We start from the raw sequence: 20,485 nt of genomic DNA on the forward strand, positions 1-20,485 counted from the left end.
ATGTTTCACAAAGATTGTAGCTTGTATCAGTCATTTGTATTGTCTAATATTGATTTTTATTTCTTGAAATGAGAATACAGTTGGACAAAAAGAAAAGGACAAGAACTAAGCCACAATGCAAGTTGTTTAGTTGTAAAGCAGGGATCACTAATGGATAGGAAAATTAGAAGTTAGGGACTTTCCATCACCTGCCCTCCTTAATGCCCATCACCCAGTTACCCCATCATATTAAGGAGGGCACGTGATGAGATGAGCACTGGGTGTTGGCAAATCATAATTAAATTAAAAATAAATAAATAAAATAGGGATCCCTGGGTGGCGCAGCGGTTTAGCGCCTGCCTTTGGCCCAGGGCGCGATCCTGGAGACCCGGAATCGAATCCCACGTCGGGCTCCCGGTGCATGGAGCCTGCTTCTCCCTCTGCCTATGTCTCTGCCTCTCTCTCTCTCTCTCTCTGTGTGACTATCATAAATAAATAAAAATTAAAAAAAATAAATAAAATAAAGAGGCTGAAGATTTTATAAGAAAAGTCCCTTATTTAATGATTATACTCAGGGCTTATGTAGCTTAAGATTCTGTAAAGATGACTTATAGGAACATCCGAAACAGTCTTACAGATTCTCAAGCAGAAAAAATACAGGTAAATGTGTGTGTGTGCACGCATGCGTGTATTTGGCACTGTGAAAATTTACTAGTATACCCCTAGCTGCTCTTTTATAAAAGATAGAGAATGGGTTTTGGAATTCTGAATTTACTTTCTTTGTGACCTTGGATGAGTACCGTAAGCCTTGAATTCCATCTTTATAAAATGGAAGAATACTATAAAATAAGATTATCTTGTGAGTTTAATGATAGGATGCATGTAAAGAGCCTGGGGGCACGTGGGTAGCTCAGCGGTTGAGCATCTCCCTTTGTCTCAGGTCGTGATCCCGGGGTCCTGGGATCGAGTTCCGCATCGGGCTCCCTGCATGGAGCCTGCTTCTCCCTCTGTCTATGTCTCTGCCTCTTTCTCTGTGTCTCTCATGAATAAATAAATAAAATCTTAAAAAGAGAGAGAGAGAAAGAGAGAGAGCCTAGAATATGCCTTGGGGTGAACAAACCCAAAGGATGTGGAAGCAGGTGTCAAGACAAGGCATAGATTCTTTGCTCCAGCTCTGAGGTTGGATACACGAGGATGAAGTGGAGCTCAGGAGATCCCCTGAGTGAGTAATGCTTCCTGATTCTTGTGTAGATAGCAGAACCCCACATGGGTCACTGGCTTGGTAGACTGGATTACTCTGCCAATACTGGCTCTAGAACAAGATCCCACCTCTTCTCCTCACTTTATTCTCAGATATGGACTTTTGGACACATGCCTAGACTTTCTTTTATATCAACAATTTAACTTTTTCTGTATAACAATTCCTTTGTCATATTGTCTTCTGAAGGGGTGTTAGAAGCCCAATAAATGTGCTGTCCAAATATTGATTGATAGAGTACAGTATTTCCTACAGACTTAATGAAAAGCAAGCTTAAAAACATTATGTAACATTTAATTCATATCATTTTCAAAATCTAAGTTGGTTCCACCTTTGAATTTTATTCAAGACATATATATCACATATGATATTGATATAATATTCCATATTGAATTTTTAGCATAAAAACTATACTTTGCAATAATTTTTAAAGTATGATTCTGGGACTCAGTGGACAAAATAAGTTTTAATCTTATTAAATGAGCACTTTTGCTATCTTCTTTCCTATTGTTAGCTTACATAACAGGCTTTAGTTCTCGTTTTATTCTATCACTAATCTCTATGAGGATAATATTTAAGATCTATCTCTGTTTGCTAATTTTGAATTCCAAGTGTAATTCTTTTAAAATATTATTACCCAGTGCAATATCTAATAGAATACACATATGTATAAGCGGAGATACTACAGAATAGCTGAAATACTATGTAATACTGAGGTCCTGGCATTCATTTTGTGTGGCCAAGCAGCCTGCTGGGCCTTGACTGGACATAAGCTCCCATCATGAGCTCATGCTCCAGATAACAGTTCACAGAGTCATTAGTAAATATAAGTTCCTGATATCACTCCCTTAACCACTGCTGTCATAACATTCTCCCCTTGCTCCTAGGGCCTTCCCCTTGTTCCCTTCTTAGATAAGACCCTCCCATAGCTTACCAAATCCCTGCTCTTTTTGGTTTGAATTGACCAAGATAGAATTTGCCTGAGAACCCCAAAGCACTCTACCAGTGGACCCTACTAAAGGCATATGGTCCAGGTCCTGCTCTGTCTCAGCCTTCATCCTGCCTTCACCTCCTCAAGTGGGCTTTGGAGAGCTGCCACGTACCTCCTCCAACACCTTCTCTATTTCAACTTCCTGTGTTCTTTTGTTGAACCAGGGCTAACCACCCCACACTCAGAACTCTACTTAACAAATGTTAATTTTTTTAAAGAATTTATTTATTTATTCATAAGAGGCACAGAGAGAGAGAGAGAGAGAGAGAGCGCAGAGACACAAGCAGAGGAGGAAGCAGGCTCCATGCAGGGAGCCCAATGTGGGACTGGATCCCAGGTCTCCAGGATCACGCCCTGGGCTGAAGGCAGATGCTAAACTGCTGAGCCACCCAGGGATCCCAACAAATGTTAATTTAATGATCACAACAACACAGGATTACTAAATAATAAAATAATGGTTAGCCATAATCCAATGATATGCTACCAAAATTTAGTACATTCAAATAAGGTTTTAAAAGTTTTTTAAATGAGTAGTATTGATAATACATTTCCTCTTTCCTAATATCTTTTTACTTTTGTTTTTAATATATTTTCCAAACTAAAAACTAGAATGCATGGTCTTAGCTCTCATGGTTCTGGAGAAGTGAGGTAACCTACTTCCTGGCCCTAAATTCTGATTTATTCATGACCATCACTAAGCTACCAATAAACCTGAAAATCCACTTTCAAATGTGTGGGAATTAATTGGCATCTTATTCTTGTTGAGAGCCAATTTTATTCAAAACTTGCCCTCCAGAAACTTGATGCTACTACTGCCAGTTTATTCTGCATAGGAAATCTCCTGTGTTTCTCTTCCAAGGGGAACATGAAGGTAAGGCCCACACCATGATACAAGTAGGTTTTGTATTTATGTGAGCTTCAGGTTCCTCCCATGTAAGAGATGAACTTAATGGCTATTTCTCAAGATTATTGTAAACTGTTATAAAAACTATTTATGAGGGAGCATATTATGAACAGTTTCCTTAGTCTGCTAGGATTGCCATAACTATATACCATAGACTGAGTAGCTTAAACAACACAAATTTATTCTCTTACATTCAGTCCATAACTTTCAGCTCAAAGCAACATTCAGTTTATAACAATAATTATAAATGTCAGTTAATAATAGTAGACATGATATTTTATAGGTAGTTTCTCATAAATAATTTAGTTAGTATAAAGTGAGCTTTTTCATAAAAATTGATTTATTGGAATTTATTGGCAAACTGAAAATTAATTTTAAATAAATGAACATTTGCATGGCATTCTTATAAAATATGAATAAAGTCCAGGGTTTGCTAAAGTTCACTCATTTCAAAACAATCTTTATGAATTTGTCACATTTATATATTTCCTCTATACCATTCTACGCTTAACATTTTCTTTATATAAACTTCTATTGAAATTTGACTTAGATTAATTCTAGCCAATAATGCTCATAACAAGGATTCGTTTTGATGTACTTTGTTTTTTGTACTTTGTTTTTATTTTATTTTGTTTTGTTTTTGTTTTTTGTTTTGTACTTTGTAGTTAAACTTTACAGTTACTAAAATTAAACAACAATAACAAAACTTATGAATGTATCAATCAAGGTTCAGTCAGAGAGAAGAAATCATAGCAGTCATTGGAACTGAAAATATTTAATATGGAGAACTGCACACTATACATTTGGCTCATTACTAAAAGGAGTAAAAGTCTCTAAGGTATAAAGACGTAGCAGATGCAAAAATCAGGCCAACAAGAAAGAAGTAAAGACAGAAGAATGAACTTAGAAATATTTTCCACTGAGGCTAAGTTTCAGACTTCATTGAAGAGGGTATGACTGCACGGGAACAGGCTATTAGCCAAGAACTTTGACCAAGGTCTTGGGCCATAAGCAGTAGGCAGTAATGTTCCACTGGGCAATGGAGAAATACACAGGAGGATGCAAGCCAGCTGATCCATTGGCCTGTGCCAAAGAAATGAAAGCATAAAGGCTGACGGAATCAAGATGTGAAGGTCTTTTCTCCTGATCTGGCCTTACAGTGTCACTCTGTCACCCTCTCCTCTATGACAAAACCTAACTTTAAATCAGATGACAGAGGAAAAATACAAATATAATAAAAACATAAGACAAATAAATATTAGATGTGTGCACACATTAACACAGCTCTTTAATACAGCTCTTACTTCAGGCTCTAGATTACCATAACCTGGCTTTATTTTTTTTTTTTAATACTTCTCCACTTCTTACTTTGTATTCCTGTAGTGAGGTTTGTCATTGATACCTGTGGTTGCCAAGAGCCCCTGTAAAGTTGTTTTATTGTTGTTACAGATAACGACTTAGGCTCTGGCACCTCCACATTTATATCAATGTTTCACCACATTTATATCAATGTTTCACCAAGCTAAGCTACTAACGTTGGTAGTTATATACTCTTCTTAGATGAATGGATGCAATTCACATTTATATCAATCCACATTTATATCAATGTTTCACCAAGCTAAGCTACTAACGTTGGTAGTTATATACTCTTCTTAGATGAATGGATGCAATTCATGTACTCTGTCTTGTAGTATATTCTAGTGTATGTATTGCATGTAGAAGAATGTAGAAGAATATTGAAGTGTACTTATAGCTTATTTTCCTTCCTGTCATACAAAAACCTGGGGCCTGACCAGACAACTGAACTGTTTGGTGCAAATTCAACACATAATCCACTAACTGGAGTTTAGTTTTTGGATAAATCTCATTCTTCAATTCTTTCATGTGTCACCTTAAGTACTAAGCCAGGAATCATTTTCTTCTACATTAGACTGGATGCCTGCATGATGTGCCCCAATCAGTTGTTGAGACATGTCTAGGAATATCTAAATCCTATAGAGAATATAGCTTTGGCTTGAGCTGGAAACCAAGTTACATTAGTAATCCAGTACATGCCTGTTATATACCAAACATCAAAGTTGTAAAGATACATCAGACTACACTTCCTTTCTAAAGTCTTATAGTCCAGGGATCCCTGGGTGGCGCAGCGGTTTGGCGCCTGCCTTTGGCCCAGGGCGCGATCCTGGAGACCTGGGATGGAATCCCACGTCGGGCTCCCGGTGCATGGAGCCTGCTTCTCCCTCTGCCTGTGTCTCTGCCTCTCTCTCTGTGACTATCATAAATAAATAAATTGAAAAAAAATTAAAAATATTTTAAAAAAATAAAAAAAAATAAGGTCTTATAGTCCAGTAATGAAGAAGTCATATAAATAAGCACATACAATAAGATAGGTGATACGACTGAGGTACTATAGAGTATAACAAAAACACAAAACAATCACTGGTCATTTCTTTTTGGTTATAAAGGGATTCAGAAAGTTTAATAAATATTGTGATTAGCTAGGATAGGAAAGGAAGCAAGGAGATCCCACAAATGAGGAGTAAATGAGCAGTTTATGAAGGTGCAAAACAGCAGGTTGCCTTTAATAGAAACCTAGGTAGCATGTTATGATTTGAGAGATTTGAGGCAAGTGTAATGAGGAATAAATGCAATGATATAGGTAAGGGTTGGATCAAGAAGATAATTTGAGCAAAGTTACTTTAAAACTAGCTTGTGTAATTATATATATAGTTTTTTCAATTCTCCTTTGCCTACTCAAATGTTGTTAACTGAATAAAACATGAAAAAAAACAGTACTCATAAATAAAAAAAAGTCTCATATATTTAGATATGTATACTCTAAAGGAAATTTAAAAACTGCCTTTGCCCCAAGATTTTATTGCTGGTCTAATATGTTAATGTCACAATCTTGATTTTCATCCTTAGGATATAAATAGATGGCAATGGATTTGTCTCAATGATTACACTATGGGCTCATTTGGGTTTCCTGACTTATTCTTTTATGAATATTTCTTGAAGAGGGACACTAATTTTTATTGTTTTTTTTGTCAGGTCCATTCAATTGCCTGGGTTCAGGCCTCTTAGATTATTCTTTTCTCCCCTGTCTCTCTATGTTAAAAGCACACTCGCATATGGCTGATAATTCCCCAAGTATGAAACATTCAAGTGGGAATTTATCTTTCAAATATTTTCTATTAATACACTTTTAGAGAGCTGTGAAAATATTTTAAAAGTTGACAGATCCAAGCATTGTCCTCACAAGCTTACATTGATTAATACAAAGCACTTTTGATCCCTGACCTTAAACAAAAATATTATCACTGTATAAACCTTAAACATTAATATGGGCCATATCAAAAATAAATTTGGCCCCTAACTGAGAGATGCTCAAGTAAGTTCAGGCATTCTGGTATTTAATGTGAGAATAGTTTATTTTAATGCATTTATCTAATAAGGGAAGATTATCCAGAACACATAAATACCTCACATATCAGTAAGAAAAAGACAGAGAACCCGACAGAAATATAAAGTTTTAATGAGCATTTCACCAGAAAGGAAACTAAAATGTTCATTTTATTTCTGAGGCAACGTTCTTAGTAATTATCAAAGAAAATACAAAATAAAACCATGTAAGATAACCATCAGAGTGGCTAAAATAGAGACAATAGACAATACCAAGTATTGGTGATGATGTAGAGCAACTGGTATTTTCAACACCACTGGTGGGTATACAAACCGTTATAACCACTTTCTTTCTCTCTCTCTCTCTTTAAGTAATAGTTTAAATTATTTTAAATATTTATTTATTTATTTTAGAGAGAGAGAGTTGAAGGAGGAGCAGAGGGAAAGAATCTTCAAGCAGACTCCCCACTGATCCCATGACCCATAAGATCATGACCTGAGCTGAAACCAAGAGTCAGATGCCCAACTGACTGAGCCACTCAGGGATCCTTGTTATAACCATTTAACAAAAACAGTGGAGCATACTTCACTATTAATTGCATAGTCGTAGAATTTCATACATGGGTTCACCAAAGTAAATGTGCAATAGTGTTCACAAAAGGTTTATTTATATAGGCCAAATATCAAATCACTCCCAATGTCCATCAGCAGTAAAATTATTTTTAAAATTGTACTACATTCATATAATAGAACATTTCATAGCAATGTTAAAGTTAGAAATAAAACACCAAAACCATGTTGAGCAAAGGAAATCAGGCACAGAAGTATATATGCTATATGATTCTATCCTATAGAGAATATAAAAATATGCAAAATTAATCTATACTACTGAAATTCAGGGTGATGTTATCTTTAACAGTGATCATGTGGGGTCTTCTGGGTACTGATAATATATTTTTCTATATATTGGTATTGGCACAATGAGTATGTTTATGTTGTGAAAATTTATCAATCAACAGACTTATGTGCACCTTTACTATTTTATACTTCAATAAAAGTTTTACTTACAAAAATATAGAATTTTTCTTAGAAACTGGTAAGCATTTACTAAAACTTACATAGAAGAATACAAAGCCTATAAGATGTTCCCTAAGGAGTATTGACACAGGATAGTTATCGCTGTCTTAGTTTATATCAAATCTGAATTACTTCAGATGGTGTGGAATTGGTGCATAAATAGATCACTAACAAGTGAAGCTTCACACATTTACGAGATTGCAGAAGATTTTACCCATGATTATTATCTAGTTGTTATTACTTAACCATCTATTAATAAACAGAACTGCAAAATATGAAAACCAAAAATAATATTAACTCTGGATTCACCTCCTATCCCAAATCAAATCCAGGCTAGGGTTTAATCAATAAAACAAAACTTAAAACTCAGAACATTTTAAGATATTTGAGAAAATCTTTGTTAGAATAGGAAAGAATTTTCTAATCAAGATGCAAAAACTTGAATTATAAGAGAAATAACTGATATTTTCCACAACATTAAAACTAATAATTTATTTCTGCTTATCAAAAGATACATTAAAATACTCATAAAAATATCAAATTTGACAAGATATCCCAATAAAATAAGCAACAAAAGGGTAGTGTTCTGCATACATGAAGACCTCCTCTAATTCTGTAGGTGAAAAGTTGTAAGCCAAGATAAATGACGGAAAATGCATGCAGAGCACTTACACAAAAAGTGAAACATATTTGTCTATTTTTACATTAAACATTGTATAGTTTCATTTGTACTTTGACATTATATGTTGGCCAACTGAGGAAATGCATTGCTATTAAAATCAAATTAACACTCACATATTCAACATAATTTGATATTATCTAATAGGCCCATAACATAAAATTATATCCCCTAGCATCAAGGAATGTGTTGCTGTACCTGCATAATTGCATGAGCTTCTCCTCCTACTCTTTGACATGTTTTTATCTGACCAGTAGATACCAGGTACCTGATACCATTACCATGTCATTCTTCTCATGAACTAGCACAATGAACTCTAAGGTGGTGAAAAAAATCAAAGTCCCTGTGGACTCAATTTTGGCACAGGACCAGCAAGCTGACTCAACTATATCATAAGAAGGTTAAAAAGTACAGTGTTTTGCTTGGTGGACAAAGTACTTCCTTTCCTTGTTTATTGACTTCCAGAAAAATAGCAGTTAGAAGTTAGTCACATTCCTAGCGCCAGCGATTGATTGAGCTGATTTGCTTTCCTAAAAACGACCAAACCTAGAAGAGCAGCTGTAATTGGAGTCACCACCCGATTAAGGTTTCAATAATTCATTGTCGTTGCATTATATCAATCTGTCTTTAATAATTGCAAAACTGGCAAGTTAATGGAGATTTGATAAGAATCACCAACCTTGATTCTCTCAAGTCTTTGATGATGGTAGTTAACTTCATAATTCTTTCAGAGATGTAGTATTGGTTTTTGTTTCTTTCTATGACAGGGAAAGAGAATTCTACAACCTTCTACTTAGATTTCGTTGCAAAAAATATAGTCCTTATGCTAGGGGTCAAGTTACCAATGAAATTATTCTACCATTACAGTCTGGAACTGAGGAAAATTTTCTTCATGCTGACCTATTTTGAAGCAAATTTGGGTAAAACCAACTTCTCCATTTATTTCTTGGCTACTCTATTTCTTGTTTTGATCAGTGGAGGTGATATCATATTTCCTCAGGAAACAATATAAACAAACACAGAGCCAGTGCATGTTAACCTCTATATTGTCTGAAGCTTTGCTTTTTCTATTGCACAGTTATCTTGGAGAATGATACCAAGAAGAAACATTTAGGAAAGGCTGGAAGGGAAATTTACACTGTGCCACTTACAATGTTTGTATGGCTTCTCTTCAAGAGAAAAACCTTTATTTCCTTGAAGGGTTTTTATGTATGAACTGACTCTGGTCAGATTGAATGACTGGCATTGGCTCTATATCCTGGGACTCACATCAGACTTCTCTTTACCTAAATAACTTTCTTAACTTTAGTGTGCTGCTTATCTGGCATTTCATGAATATTTAGCTGCAACCAATCTTCCTGCTCATGAACCCATTTTGATTGTTGTATCTTTTACCCAAGGTAATAATATCAAACTTGACTTTAGAATAGTTCTGCTCCCTTGCCTCTATCACAACAGTCAGAGACATATTTTGGAACTTTGAGTCCATTTCAATTGCAATACCCTACTAGCATTCTCAGACTACCAAGAACACCCACTGCAAGGTTTTTCAAAACACAAGTACTCACTTCAGTGATTTATTTTTCAATCCCTTGGTAATAGAAGTATCTCCTGTGTTCTTCCAGGGTATATAGGAACAAAAATTATTTGAATTGCATCTGGTAATATCAGTCCATATTCCTGTGTCCCTATCTTATATTTCTTCCCGTGTATTATAACAAATTATTTCTGATATCTTACCTTCATTTATTATGGGCCATAATAATTAAATACAGATATCAATCAATTAGGCAAGGAATTACAACTTCTCCCAGCTACTTAGCCTAGTAAATTGAGTTGAGAGTCTGGGATATCTTGCATCTATATTTAGAACTTGAATTTAGTTAAACTTTTGTTCTTTCACTTATCTGTTAAGGACATATTTTCTCCATATATATTCACCATATTTTTAGATACAGTTTGCTACTTCTATCATTCATTTTTTATTGTTTGTTTTCCCTCCTGGAGTTTGGTAATATAATTTTATAATAAGATAGATTTGGACTAAAGATAAATGTCTGGGGAAAAGGAGTATTGGGTGGACTACAGGATGACATGGTTTTCCTTGCAAAGTGACTCTCTAAGACGAGTATTGGAGTCTTTAAACAGTGAAGGATAGACTTATACATGGAAAGAAGGACTCCTTCAATCTCAGAGTCAGTGGTTGGGAATTCAGTAGATTCTGATTCATCTTCTACATTTTCTCATAAATATCATCCCAAATGTCAATATTCCACTTTCCCAATTGGTACCTAAACATTCATATAAAAGTTCAATAGACTTTGTAATTCACCTACCTAAAAGAATGAATATGACACTTGATTTTGGAAATTCCTTAATTTCTCTATAATAATAATTAAAATAAGCATAAAGTTATTATGTATAGATTATAAAATCTATTAAACATAAGATAATAGAAAATTTAAATTTTAATTGGAGTATTTAACAATTCATTTTTAATAATAACTTGTTTTAAAAAGCTTTACCTCTTACCTCCACTTATAAAATAAAATTTTATGAGTGTTTCAATGTTACTTAATGAATATCTCATTTTCTACAGGACTAGTTTCTGTATTTAATATATCTCATATACCTAACTCACCAAAACTTAGAATAATGTATACTGTACATTTGACATTAGTATAACAACATTTTTCTCAATTTCATATACATTCTGTTCCGCAGCACCGTTAGTCATACATAATTTAAATTTGTATTTCAATTTTAGATTAATATGTTATTGTTGATATGTTAAGCATTTATTTTCTTTGTGCTTACTATGGATATGTGACAGATGCTGCCAAACTTTGTAACCTCTGATATTTCTTCATTTAATAAACTTTACATAAATTTATGATATAGAAATATCTCCAAATTATTAAAGTTAGAATAAATAATTATCATCTACCATTTCAAATGATTGGTGAACTAAAGAAGTTTTAGAGAACCCCCTATTTGTACTCTTCTGTGGAAAGTTAAAATGTCTTAAAGGACAGAAATTTTTCTACAGCAATGCATAGTGTTACAATATTCAAACTATAGGGCAAAGTATCTAAATTGTCATAAAATTCATTTGATTAAACTAACTCCTCCAGGTTTTTTTCCTATGTGTGTTTTTAAAACAAATCTAGTCTGACCTGAAAGTAGAAGTGAAGTTCATATTCTGCTTCCCAAGGATTTCCTTCCACTGAAACAAATAGAACCGAAACATTCTTCTTTATGTTTCTCCTGGCGACTTTTTCATTTTCTAACAGAATGCAATGACTAAATATTTTTCTCGCATTTTTCCCTATTTTCCCATTTTATATATTCTAATATTGATAATCTTTTTTAAACAAAGTTGTTTTTAACACTTAGTTTTTCTAACTGCTATATAATAAACTTTTAAAATGTAAAAAATGAATACATATAATCACAAAATCTGTAAAAATTAAACAATAATGGTATAATTGACATATAACAACATGGAAACCTTAATTTGTTTTTAAAATTGTTCATGGTAAATGTCTATTAGCCACTGTATTTTGTGTCATAATGAAACTTTTGGTACATTGAATTAGGAAGTAAACTATATTATTTTGGTAAATAAACATCAAAACAAAATAAATTCCAAATGTGAATAGCAAAATAATTCAGTAACTAATGTACCAAATGATCTACATGGTTAGGAAAGTAGCTTCTTGTGCATTTTATTTTCAATGTGGCTTAAACAATATTAGAATTTTGATTATTAAGCTCACTTTCAATGATCCTAAACTGACAATAACCACACTTTCTGATTTCATAAAATTATTTCAATGTTTTGTTTTTATTGATGCAAGAGAGTTCATTCCCATCTGCTGAGAAGTTCTTGTTATAAATTTATAAATTTCTCATGCCTAGGCATAATTTTATATTGACATATATGAACATTTAAATAATACAATTCTGTATCATGAGAATTGTGCCCCTTTAGATCCAGCACTCTTTGCAGTACACAGTATAAACAATTATCAGCCACATCTTTTTTTTTTTTTTTTTGGCCACATCTTTAATATAGTAATCATCACAAAAATTCATTATTTATATGAATATGAAGTAGAGACAGAAAGGGTAGATACTTCTCCCTACTTAGAATTCATAAAAAAAAATACATTTAAAGGACTTTTAAAAAAATTTAATTCCAGTATTACAGGACTTTTAATCTAAAGAAAAATTGAAACGTTGGCTACCAAACTAAGAGAAAAACAGAAATATAATTTTTAGTGGATGTAAATTTCAGTAAAACTAAATAATAAGTATATATATTCTGTCTAATTAATTATCCTAACATATTTTGGTAATTTTTTTAACACACACATAAAGTGTAGACTTACATTATGGCCCACAAAGAATGATAACCCCTGGCATTCACTCCTCTGGGTAAACTCCTTCCACCGTGATCCCAGGCTTGGCCAAGAGACTTGTTGGTCTAATGAGAGATCAGAAAGTGTAATGAAACACATATGGAAGCTTACCCTCTCAGTAAGTTCTCCTTGGAAGTCAGTTGCCATGCTATAAAGAAGTTCCGATGCAATTAGTAAATGTGGGAGGCTATCTGGAGAGAGATTTTGGGGGAAGGAGGTCATCTTGGTTGCCCCAGCCCTCACTGAGCTCCCATCTGAGTGTGGTTGCACAAGAGGCCTCAGATAGGATATGTGAAGGAGAACTGCACAGCTGATCAACCAAAGCATTGTGAGAAATAACAAATCACCCCTGTGTTAAGCCACTAAATTTTTGAGTGCTTTGTTACCCAGCAATAGATAACTGAAATATAAATGTGGAAAAAGATTTTTTCCCAGTCAAATTCTGCATGTGCTTATTTTACAGCACTGTCTTGCCTGAACTTGTTCCATGGAAGATGCAAAAATGTGTTGTTTTTTTACAATATTCATAATGGATTTTGTATCTAATATATAACATTTTATTGCTCCTTGGAGACTTGTTTAGAAATAAGAAGTCCTGCAGGGGTTCCGTAGTTAATTTTTTTTAAAGCATGTGACTATAAATAGCAGGGAAGTGTAAACCAGCAGTGTGATGAGACTCTTATGGCAATTTTAAACAACCCTTAAGTAATTTCCCACAGAGACACAACTGAAATCCAGGTTTACAGAGATGCTAAACTGATTAAAACTTCATCAAATTCTTAAAGGAATAAACAGACTATAGATCTAAAGAAATTGAGAGTTTATGCATGGATTAAGTGTACTTATTGACTTAAATGGGTTGAAAGTTATTTTCTCTTATAGAAAGAAAACCACTTTTTTGGACTTTGAGGACATAGGCTTATATTTTCTGAAACTCAAAACAAATGTAGGAATTGTTCTTTTGGGCATTCATGCAATTTATACATATTTTTAAAGCTTAATATCCGGATTGATTCACATATCTTTGAATGGAATATAGAAATGAATGTAAAGAATTAATAAGTATGAACTAAGCATACAGAAAACACCATAGCTTCTTTCTAGGAGTCTTGCACGTGATTCCATAATATTTGTGTTACACATATTTTCTATACAAGGCCACAGTGTGATGTTTTCATCTCATAAGGTAAAATCCCCTGTGACCAATTCCTAAAGGCTGCTATTATCTTTCCTTTGGGAAATGAGGAAATCTTTTTCCTAATTTAGAACACTTTATTCTGCAATCAATTGCATTTAGGTAGAGCTTCAGAGACTAGAAATTCCTTGAAGACTAGGAAATTGTTTAAAAAGTCTTTGGCCTTTATCTGAAGGATCGGACCTACTTCCAAAGAATTTCTCTACTAATTTGAGAAATGTTGCAACAAACCCACATTAATGCAAGACCTACTACTGCAATCTATAATGTTATTGTGATTTAGATATGGTATATATTGAACACAGTATTGATCAAAGAGAGAATATATGGTTTAAAGAAATAGCAAATGGCTAAGATCTAAGAGAAATGGAAAACCACAATTAGTAAACTAGGAGGAACTGTGAAGGTGTAAGAAAAAGGTACTTTAGAAAGAAACAAACAAAACACTAAAAAGTATAACTGATTTTGTTTGAATTATATAAACCTCAAGAGTGATGGTACTCAATAGCATGGGATATGAAAAGCATATGTTAAATATTGCACTCCTATTGAGCAAGCAATAATGCTTTTTTATAGAGATAATGACGTTGAAATGAAAAATTCTACATGTAAAGAAAACAACTAATATTGTCTAATTAGATCTACTTGTGGAATTGTCTATGAAAATGCTTAAAATAAGTTTATGCTACACACAGAGAATGAGGTTACCAAAAGGAATGTGATATGTATAAAATAATTAGCTTGAGGTTTTAGATACTTCTGGGTATCCCCAAAACTTGGTTAAATTCAGTAATAAGTACTAAAATGGTATTAGTGTAGCTATAATATAGCCACTTGGCAAGATGAGCACTGGGTATTATATTATACATTGGCAAATTGAACTTCAATAAAAATATATATATATTAAATAAATAAAAATAAATATATATTTGCCTGATCTTACATTATCATTGATATTTGAAAGAAAACACTGTATACTGGATATCCAATTTGGAAAGGAAAAAAAAAAAGTTACTCTCCAGGTGTCCTGTGTAAGGATATAAGATCCATATTAATCTAGGCACTCTGCTCTTACCATTACTTCCAAAATTGGAGTTTTCCAGAGATACGTGGGGTAATAGGAGAGGGAAATCAATACTATGTTTTAAAGAACAATAGTTTTATAATAACACAGTTTCATGATTATAAGACATTGGATTCATGAAGTTTTCTGTTCCAAAGAAAGAGGATAAAAATAGCTATATTAAACTAATGTTTAAAAAATAACTGAAAGAGTTCTGGAAGAATGGCTGTGGGACAGCATTGTTTACCAGTCTCTCTAAAACCCCACATAAAAATGGACAGAACAACTAGAAATCAAAACCAAGAAGCCCATGGAATAGATTTATAACAAAACAAAGTAACACAGTACCCGGTAAAACCCCAAATATAAATATAAGAAGGCAAGGAAGACTTCCAACTGCTACAAGACTACATGATGTCATTTTCTATATGGGAGGATGAAAGAAGCAATATGGTGACGTGTGTTGGGCTGAGAAAAGGAAATCTTTAAAATAGCCAACGGGTATTCACTAGAAAGCACAGGAGGCCAATTTGAGAAAAGAAGCTGAAACCAAGACACATTTCCCCCTACCTTCCCTAATATGGACAAGGCAAGGGCCAATCATAAGGAGGAATCAGTAGTTTAACTCCTATACACTCACAATTTTGACCTACCAGAGTTCCTTCTAGGATAGAGACACATACTGAAAACAACATTTAACAGTGAGACGAATCTGCTGAGTGAAATTAAAATTAACTGTCAGAGATCACAGAGGCAAGGAAAGAGAACAGCTAGACCAAAGTGGTGGAGGTGAATACTGCCAGAAAATCTCAAGCAGTTGCATTTTTGAACACTACACAAAACACAAAAGAAAGAGTACTATGAAGTTGAAAAAGCTATTCTCAAAAAATCAGTGAAACCAACTTCACATAATAAATAAGAAAAGAAATCAAGATCAAATCCCAGTAAAGTTATTATAAGAACAACAAAATAAACAGAATAATCTCCAGACAGTGAAATTTTGCCCAAAACTGTACCTATAAAAATGTGCCACACACACAAAAAAATCAGACTGTAAGATCAAAACTATAACTATTTCAAAATAAGCTTAAAGACATTATCAAAGTGACATAAAACAGGAAAATACATTATCAATCAGAATTAGATAAACTCAGAAATAAGGTGGCAAAACCAAGGAAAAAATTAGAAACAAAAATATTTGAGAATGATTAAAATAGAAGAAACACTAAAGCAAATAAATACTATACTTAATCAATAAAAGAAGCAGAAAGTATGAGGAAAATACAAGGAAAACTTTGAAAAACAAAAAGAAATGAAGAAAAAAATGGATTAGAAAGAAAATGGCATGGAGCATGTGGCTGGCTCAGTTGGTGGAGCGCATGATGACTCTTGATCTCAGGGTTATGAGTTTGAGCCCCACATTGGGTGTAGAGTGTATTTAAAATCTTAAAAAAAGGGGGGGGGGAAGTGGGGAGGAAAGTGGCATGTATTGAAGATAGGTAAAAAAGACTCACAGATAACACAAGATAACACTGATGAGAAACTCCTACTCTTTAAGTTTTTGTTTGGGATTAAGTATCTTTGAATTACAGGTTTTAATTTTTTGTTTTTGTGCTTTGATTTTTCTTTTTTAGTGTTATCTGTATCTGTATTATTTCAGTGTTAAGGGAGCACACTGAAGTCTTGATAATATTGACCCTAAACAACCAATATCAGAACACATTCTAATAAAATTCCTTATCTTAAAAAAATTTTAAAGGGCACAAAACTTGTAAGGAAATAAAATTATCTGCAGACTTTTTGACAGCAATACTTCATGACAGAAAAAAAAAATGTAATAATATATTCAAGATATCAAAGAAAAGTATGACCCAAATATTTGTTATTCAGAAAAACAAACTTTTAGTAAATAGCCATCAACAAGACAGAACCCAGGACATAGTATTCTCACAGACATTTCTTGAGGAAACTATTAGAATACAATATTTAGATTCCCACTGGACCAAAAAGGGACACATTGAACTGTAATCTAATAATTGCAACAGATTGAAACCTATTTAACATGTATATATCTATAGGTTCACAATGCTATAACATAAGAGTAACATTCTAATTCACAAGTACCATGAAATGGCTTTGTTGTGATTATTGATTTTGAGAAGGAAGCCCTCTGAGATTGGGAACACCTAGAAATGACTCTCCTAGGTAAAAATTGAAAATGAAATGTCCATGGAACTAGCTACTATAGATTACATACTTCACTTAGCATACTGCATTACATCACATAACTCATATACTTTTAAGGACCCAATAATTGGTGATTTTTATCATCTTTAACAATGGCAGCAATAATTATAATTCTTTGTGCAAGTGTAGATAGTTTCTTCTCTTGAGTCTGCTGAGGATTTTATTCATTTTGTTTTTAAAGATTTTATTCATTTGTGAGGGAGAGAGAGTGTGTGAGCAGTGGCAGGAGGGGCAGACAAGAGGGCGAGAGGGAATCTGAAGCAGAATCCCAATGAGTATGGAGCTGAACACAGGGCGTGGTCACAACCCTGAGATCATGACCTGAGCTGAAATCAAGAGTCAGACACTTAACCAACTGAGCAACCCAGGCGCCCCTCTGCTGGGGTTTTTAGAAGAGTCATGAATGCCTTCCATTGTACTAGACTACAGCTGGGAGAAAGTCCACAAAATAGGAAAAAGTGATTATGAAAATTTGACAACAAAAATTCTAAGATGTATTTATTAACTAACAAATCATGAAATTATTGATTCCATACAGAGCTTTCTAGGTATAAATGGTTATAAGGCTATTTAGAAATAGATATATATATAGATATATATATTTCACTTTATATATATTTTATATATATATATATATACATATACATACATATCACCTTATATATATTCTCCTGTATGATATAAGGGAATCAATGCTCTCTACTATTAATTTAGTTAACTTCATGAAAAAAGACCAAAAGAAATCATTAAATGGTGTTTTCAAATTAATGCCAAATAAAATGCCAAAATTATCTACATTTGTAAATCATGCTATACTAAATTAAAAGATAATTTAAGTTGTACCAAGAGAATTACAAAACTCCTACTCTGTAACCTCCCAAGATAGAGCAACAATCCAATGACTAATATGCTCTTTTACTGTGTATATTTGGCCCAACTAGTTCAGCAAAGCATCAGAATGTATTAATCAACATGGTAAAGACAAACTGATTCACTCCTCTGAGCCACTTAGTTAGAAATAACAGAACTAAATACCTTCTTATTTTTTGAGAATTTTCCTGATGGAAGAAGTGTAATAACAAACAAAATTAAAGAGGGCTATAACATCATATAAAGTGCCTTATTTCTTCTTTCATATTAATAATTTGGATTGGTGCTAGTACTAGAGAAGACAAGATCTGGAGATAAGTAAAAATGTGTTATGTCTTTATACTTTCTTTAAAAATGTGGTGAAAAAAATTGATTTTGGCTAAGCAGAGCCCTTATAACATGGCCTCCTAGAATGTCCTCTCTCCAGTCAAATATATTAAAGTATCTCTAAAAGGTAATGAGGTTTGTTGAATAAATGAAAATATGAGGTAGATATTATTGATGAGAAATTGGTATATATTCAATAAGAGAGTGGCATAGACAATGGTAAATCAGAAATACATATTAAATGTAAACCAGGGCAGCCCAGGTGGCTCAGCGGTTTAGTGCCACCTTCAGTCCAGGGCCTGATCCTGGAGACCTGGGATTGAGTCCCACGGAGGGCTCCCTGCATGGAGCCTGTTTCTCCCTCTGACTGGGTCTCTGCCTCTCACTCTCTCTCTCTCTCATAAATAAATAAATACATAAATACATAAATACATAAATAAATACAATCTTAAAAGAAAATGTAAACCAAATAGATGAGAAAGGTAAATAAACTTTGATGTTAAAACATGAAGCATCTAAGCAAGGAGTAACACAACCTGATATATATATATATATATATATATATATATATATATATATATATATATATATATAAAGACGCCCCACTAAGCACAGAGCCTGACACAGGGCTCCACCTCATAACTCTGAGATCATGAGCTGAGCCGAAATTAAGTTGGATGCTGAACTGACTCAGCCACCCAGGCACCCCACAACCTGGTTTATATGTTTAAAATGTCTCTTTGCTATGTGAAAAATGGATGTTGGGAGGAAGGGAAAGTTTAGAAACCAGGGAACCCATTAGTGGATTACTACAAAGGTCTGGATGAAAGAAGATGGTAGCTTAAAGTAGGCTGATAAAATGGAGGTAATGAAAAGTTGAAAAGACTCTTGAAAGTAGAATCTACAGCATTTGCTGTTGGACTGGCTGTGCAGTATGAGAGAAAGAAGAGCCACAAATGGTTCTGAAGATTTTTGCAGTGAGTAATTCTGCAAATGACAGTGTAACATACTAAGTTGAAAAATGCTAAAGTAAGAGCACATTTTGGGGGAGCAATGAAAACATTAAGGCTTGATTTTCTTTTAGGTAGCTATTTGATAATCAAGTAGAATATGTGAAGAGCATATCAAAACCTGTAAGACTGAAATTCAGAAATAAATGATTGCTGTAGATATGTTTTGAAAAATCATCAGTATTTATTAACATTCAGAGGCATAAGATGAGAGCATAGGATCCAAACATTTAGAGAAGTGAAGTTGAGGAGTGAACTCATGGCACATGGACACAGAGAGATCCAGAAGAAGAAGGCCATCAGAAAAGACAGAAAACTTAGGTGCCACGAATACTAGGAATAAATGCTATTTAGGAAGCCAAGTGAAGAAAGTATTTTAAAAAGGAATGACCACTGTTTCAAAAGCAGCTGAGAAACCAGCAAGATAAAGATTGAGAATTAACCATTGGATTTTGAAGCCTGGAGGTTTCTGGCGACCCTCATGAAAACTTTTGTTAGACTAATAGCAACAAAAGCCTACCTGGCATAAATTTGAAAGACCAAAGAAATGAGGATTTAGAGCAACATAAAAGTTCTCTTTGAGAAGATAATTACAGGGTATTATGTCACAACAATGACTACTTTTTTAAACTAGTATTCTATGGCATGTTTTATGCTGATGTGGATGAAGAAGAGAAAAATTGTGTGGCAAAAGCAGAGGCAATTGTAAAAACAAAGCCCTTCCCTAGATGATAGTGGGTGGCCTGCTAAAGCTGTTCCTTTATGATTTTTTTCTCACTCTTCTGACTTCTAAATATTACAGGGCTTCAGGATTATATTCCTGGACTTCTCTAACTCACATCGTTAGCCCATTTAATCTCCTGAATTTAAGTATCACCTATAATACGAACTCCCAGGTTTATATATTTAAGTGGTGGGCAGCCCAGATGGCTCACCAGTTTAGCAACGCCTTCAGCCCAGGGCATGATCCTGGAGACCCAGGATTGAGTCCCACTCGGGCTCCCTGCATGGAGCCTACTTCTCCCCCTGCCTGCATCTCTGCCTCTCTCTCTCTCTCTT

At 33.9% G+C, this 20,485-nt stretch overlaps 1 pseudogene; it reads left to right on the forward strand.

The window, feature by feature from the left end:
• Positions 1 to 582: 582 nt before the first annotated feature.
• Positions 583 to 20,485, forward strand: part of LOC144319165 (ADP/ATP translocase 2-like) — a 144,735-nt pseudogene continuing 124,832 nt past the window's right edge.

This window comes from Canis aureus, chromosome 8 (assembly GCF_053574225.1).
Source record: "Canis aureus isolate CA01 chromosome 8, VMU_Caureus_v.1.0, whole genome shotgun sequence".
Taxonomy (NCBI): domain Eukaryota; kingdom Metazoa; phylum Chordata; class Mammalia; order Carnivora; family Canidae; genus Canis; species Canis aureus.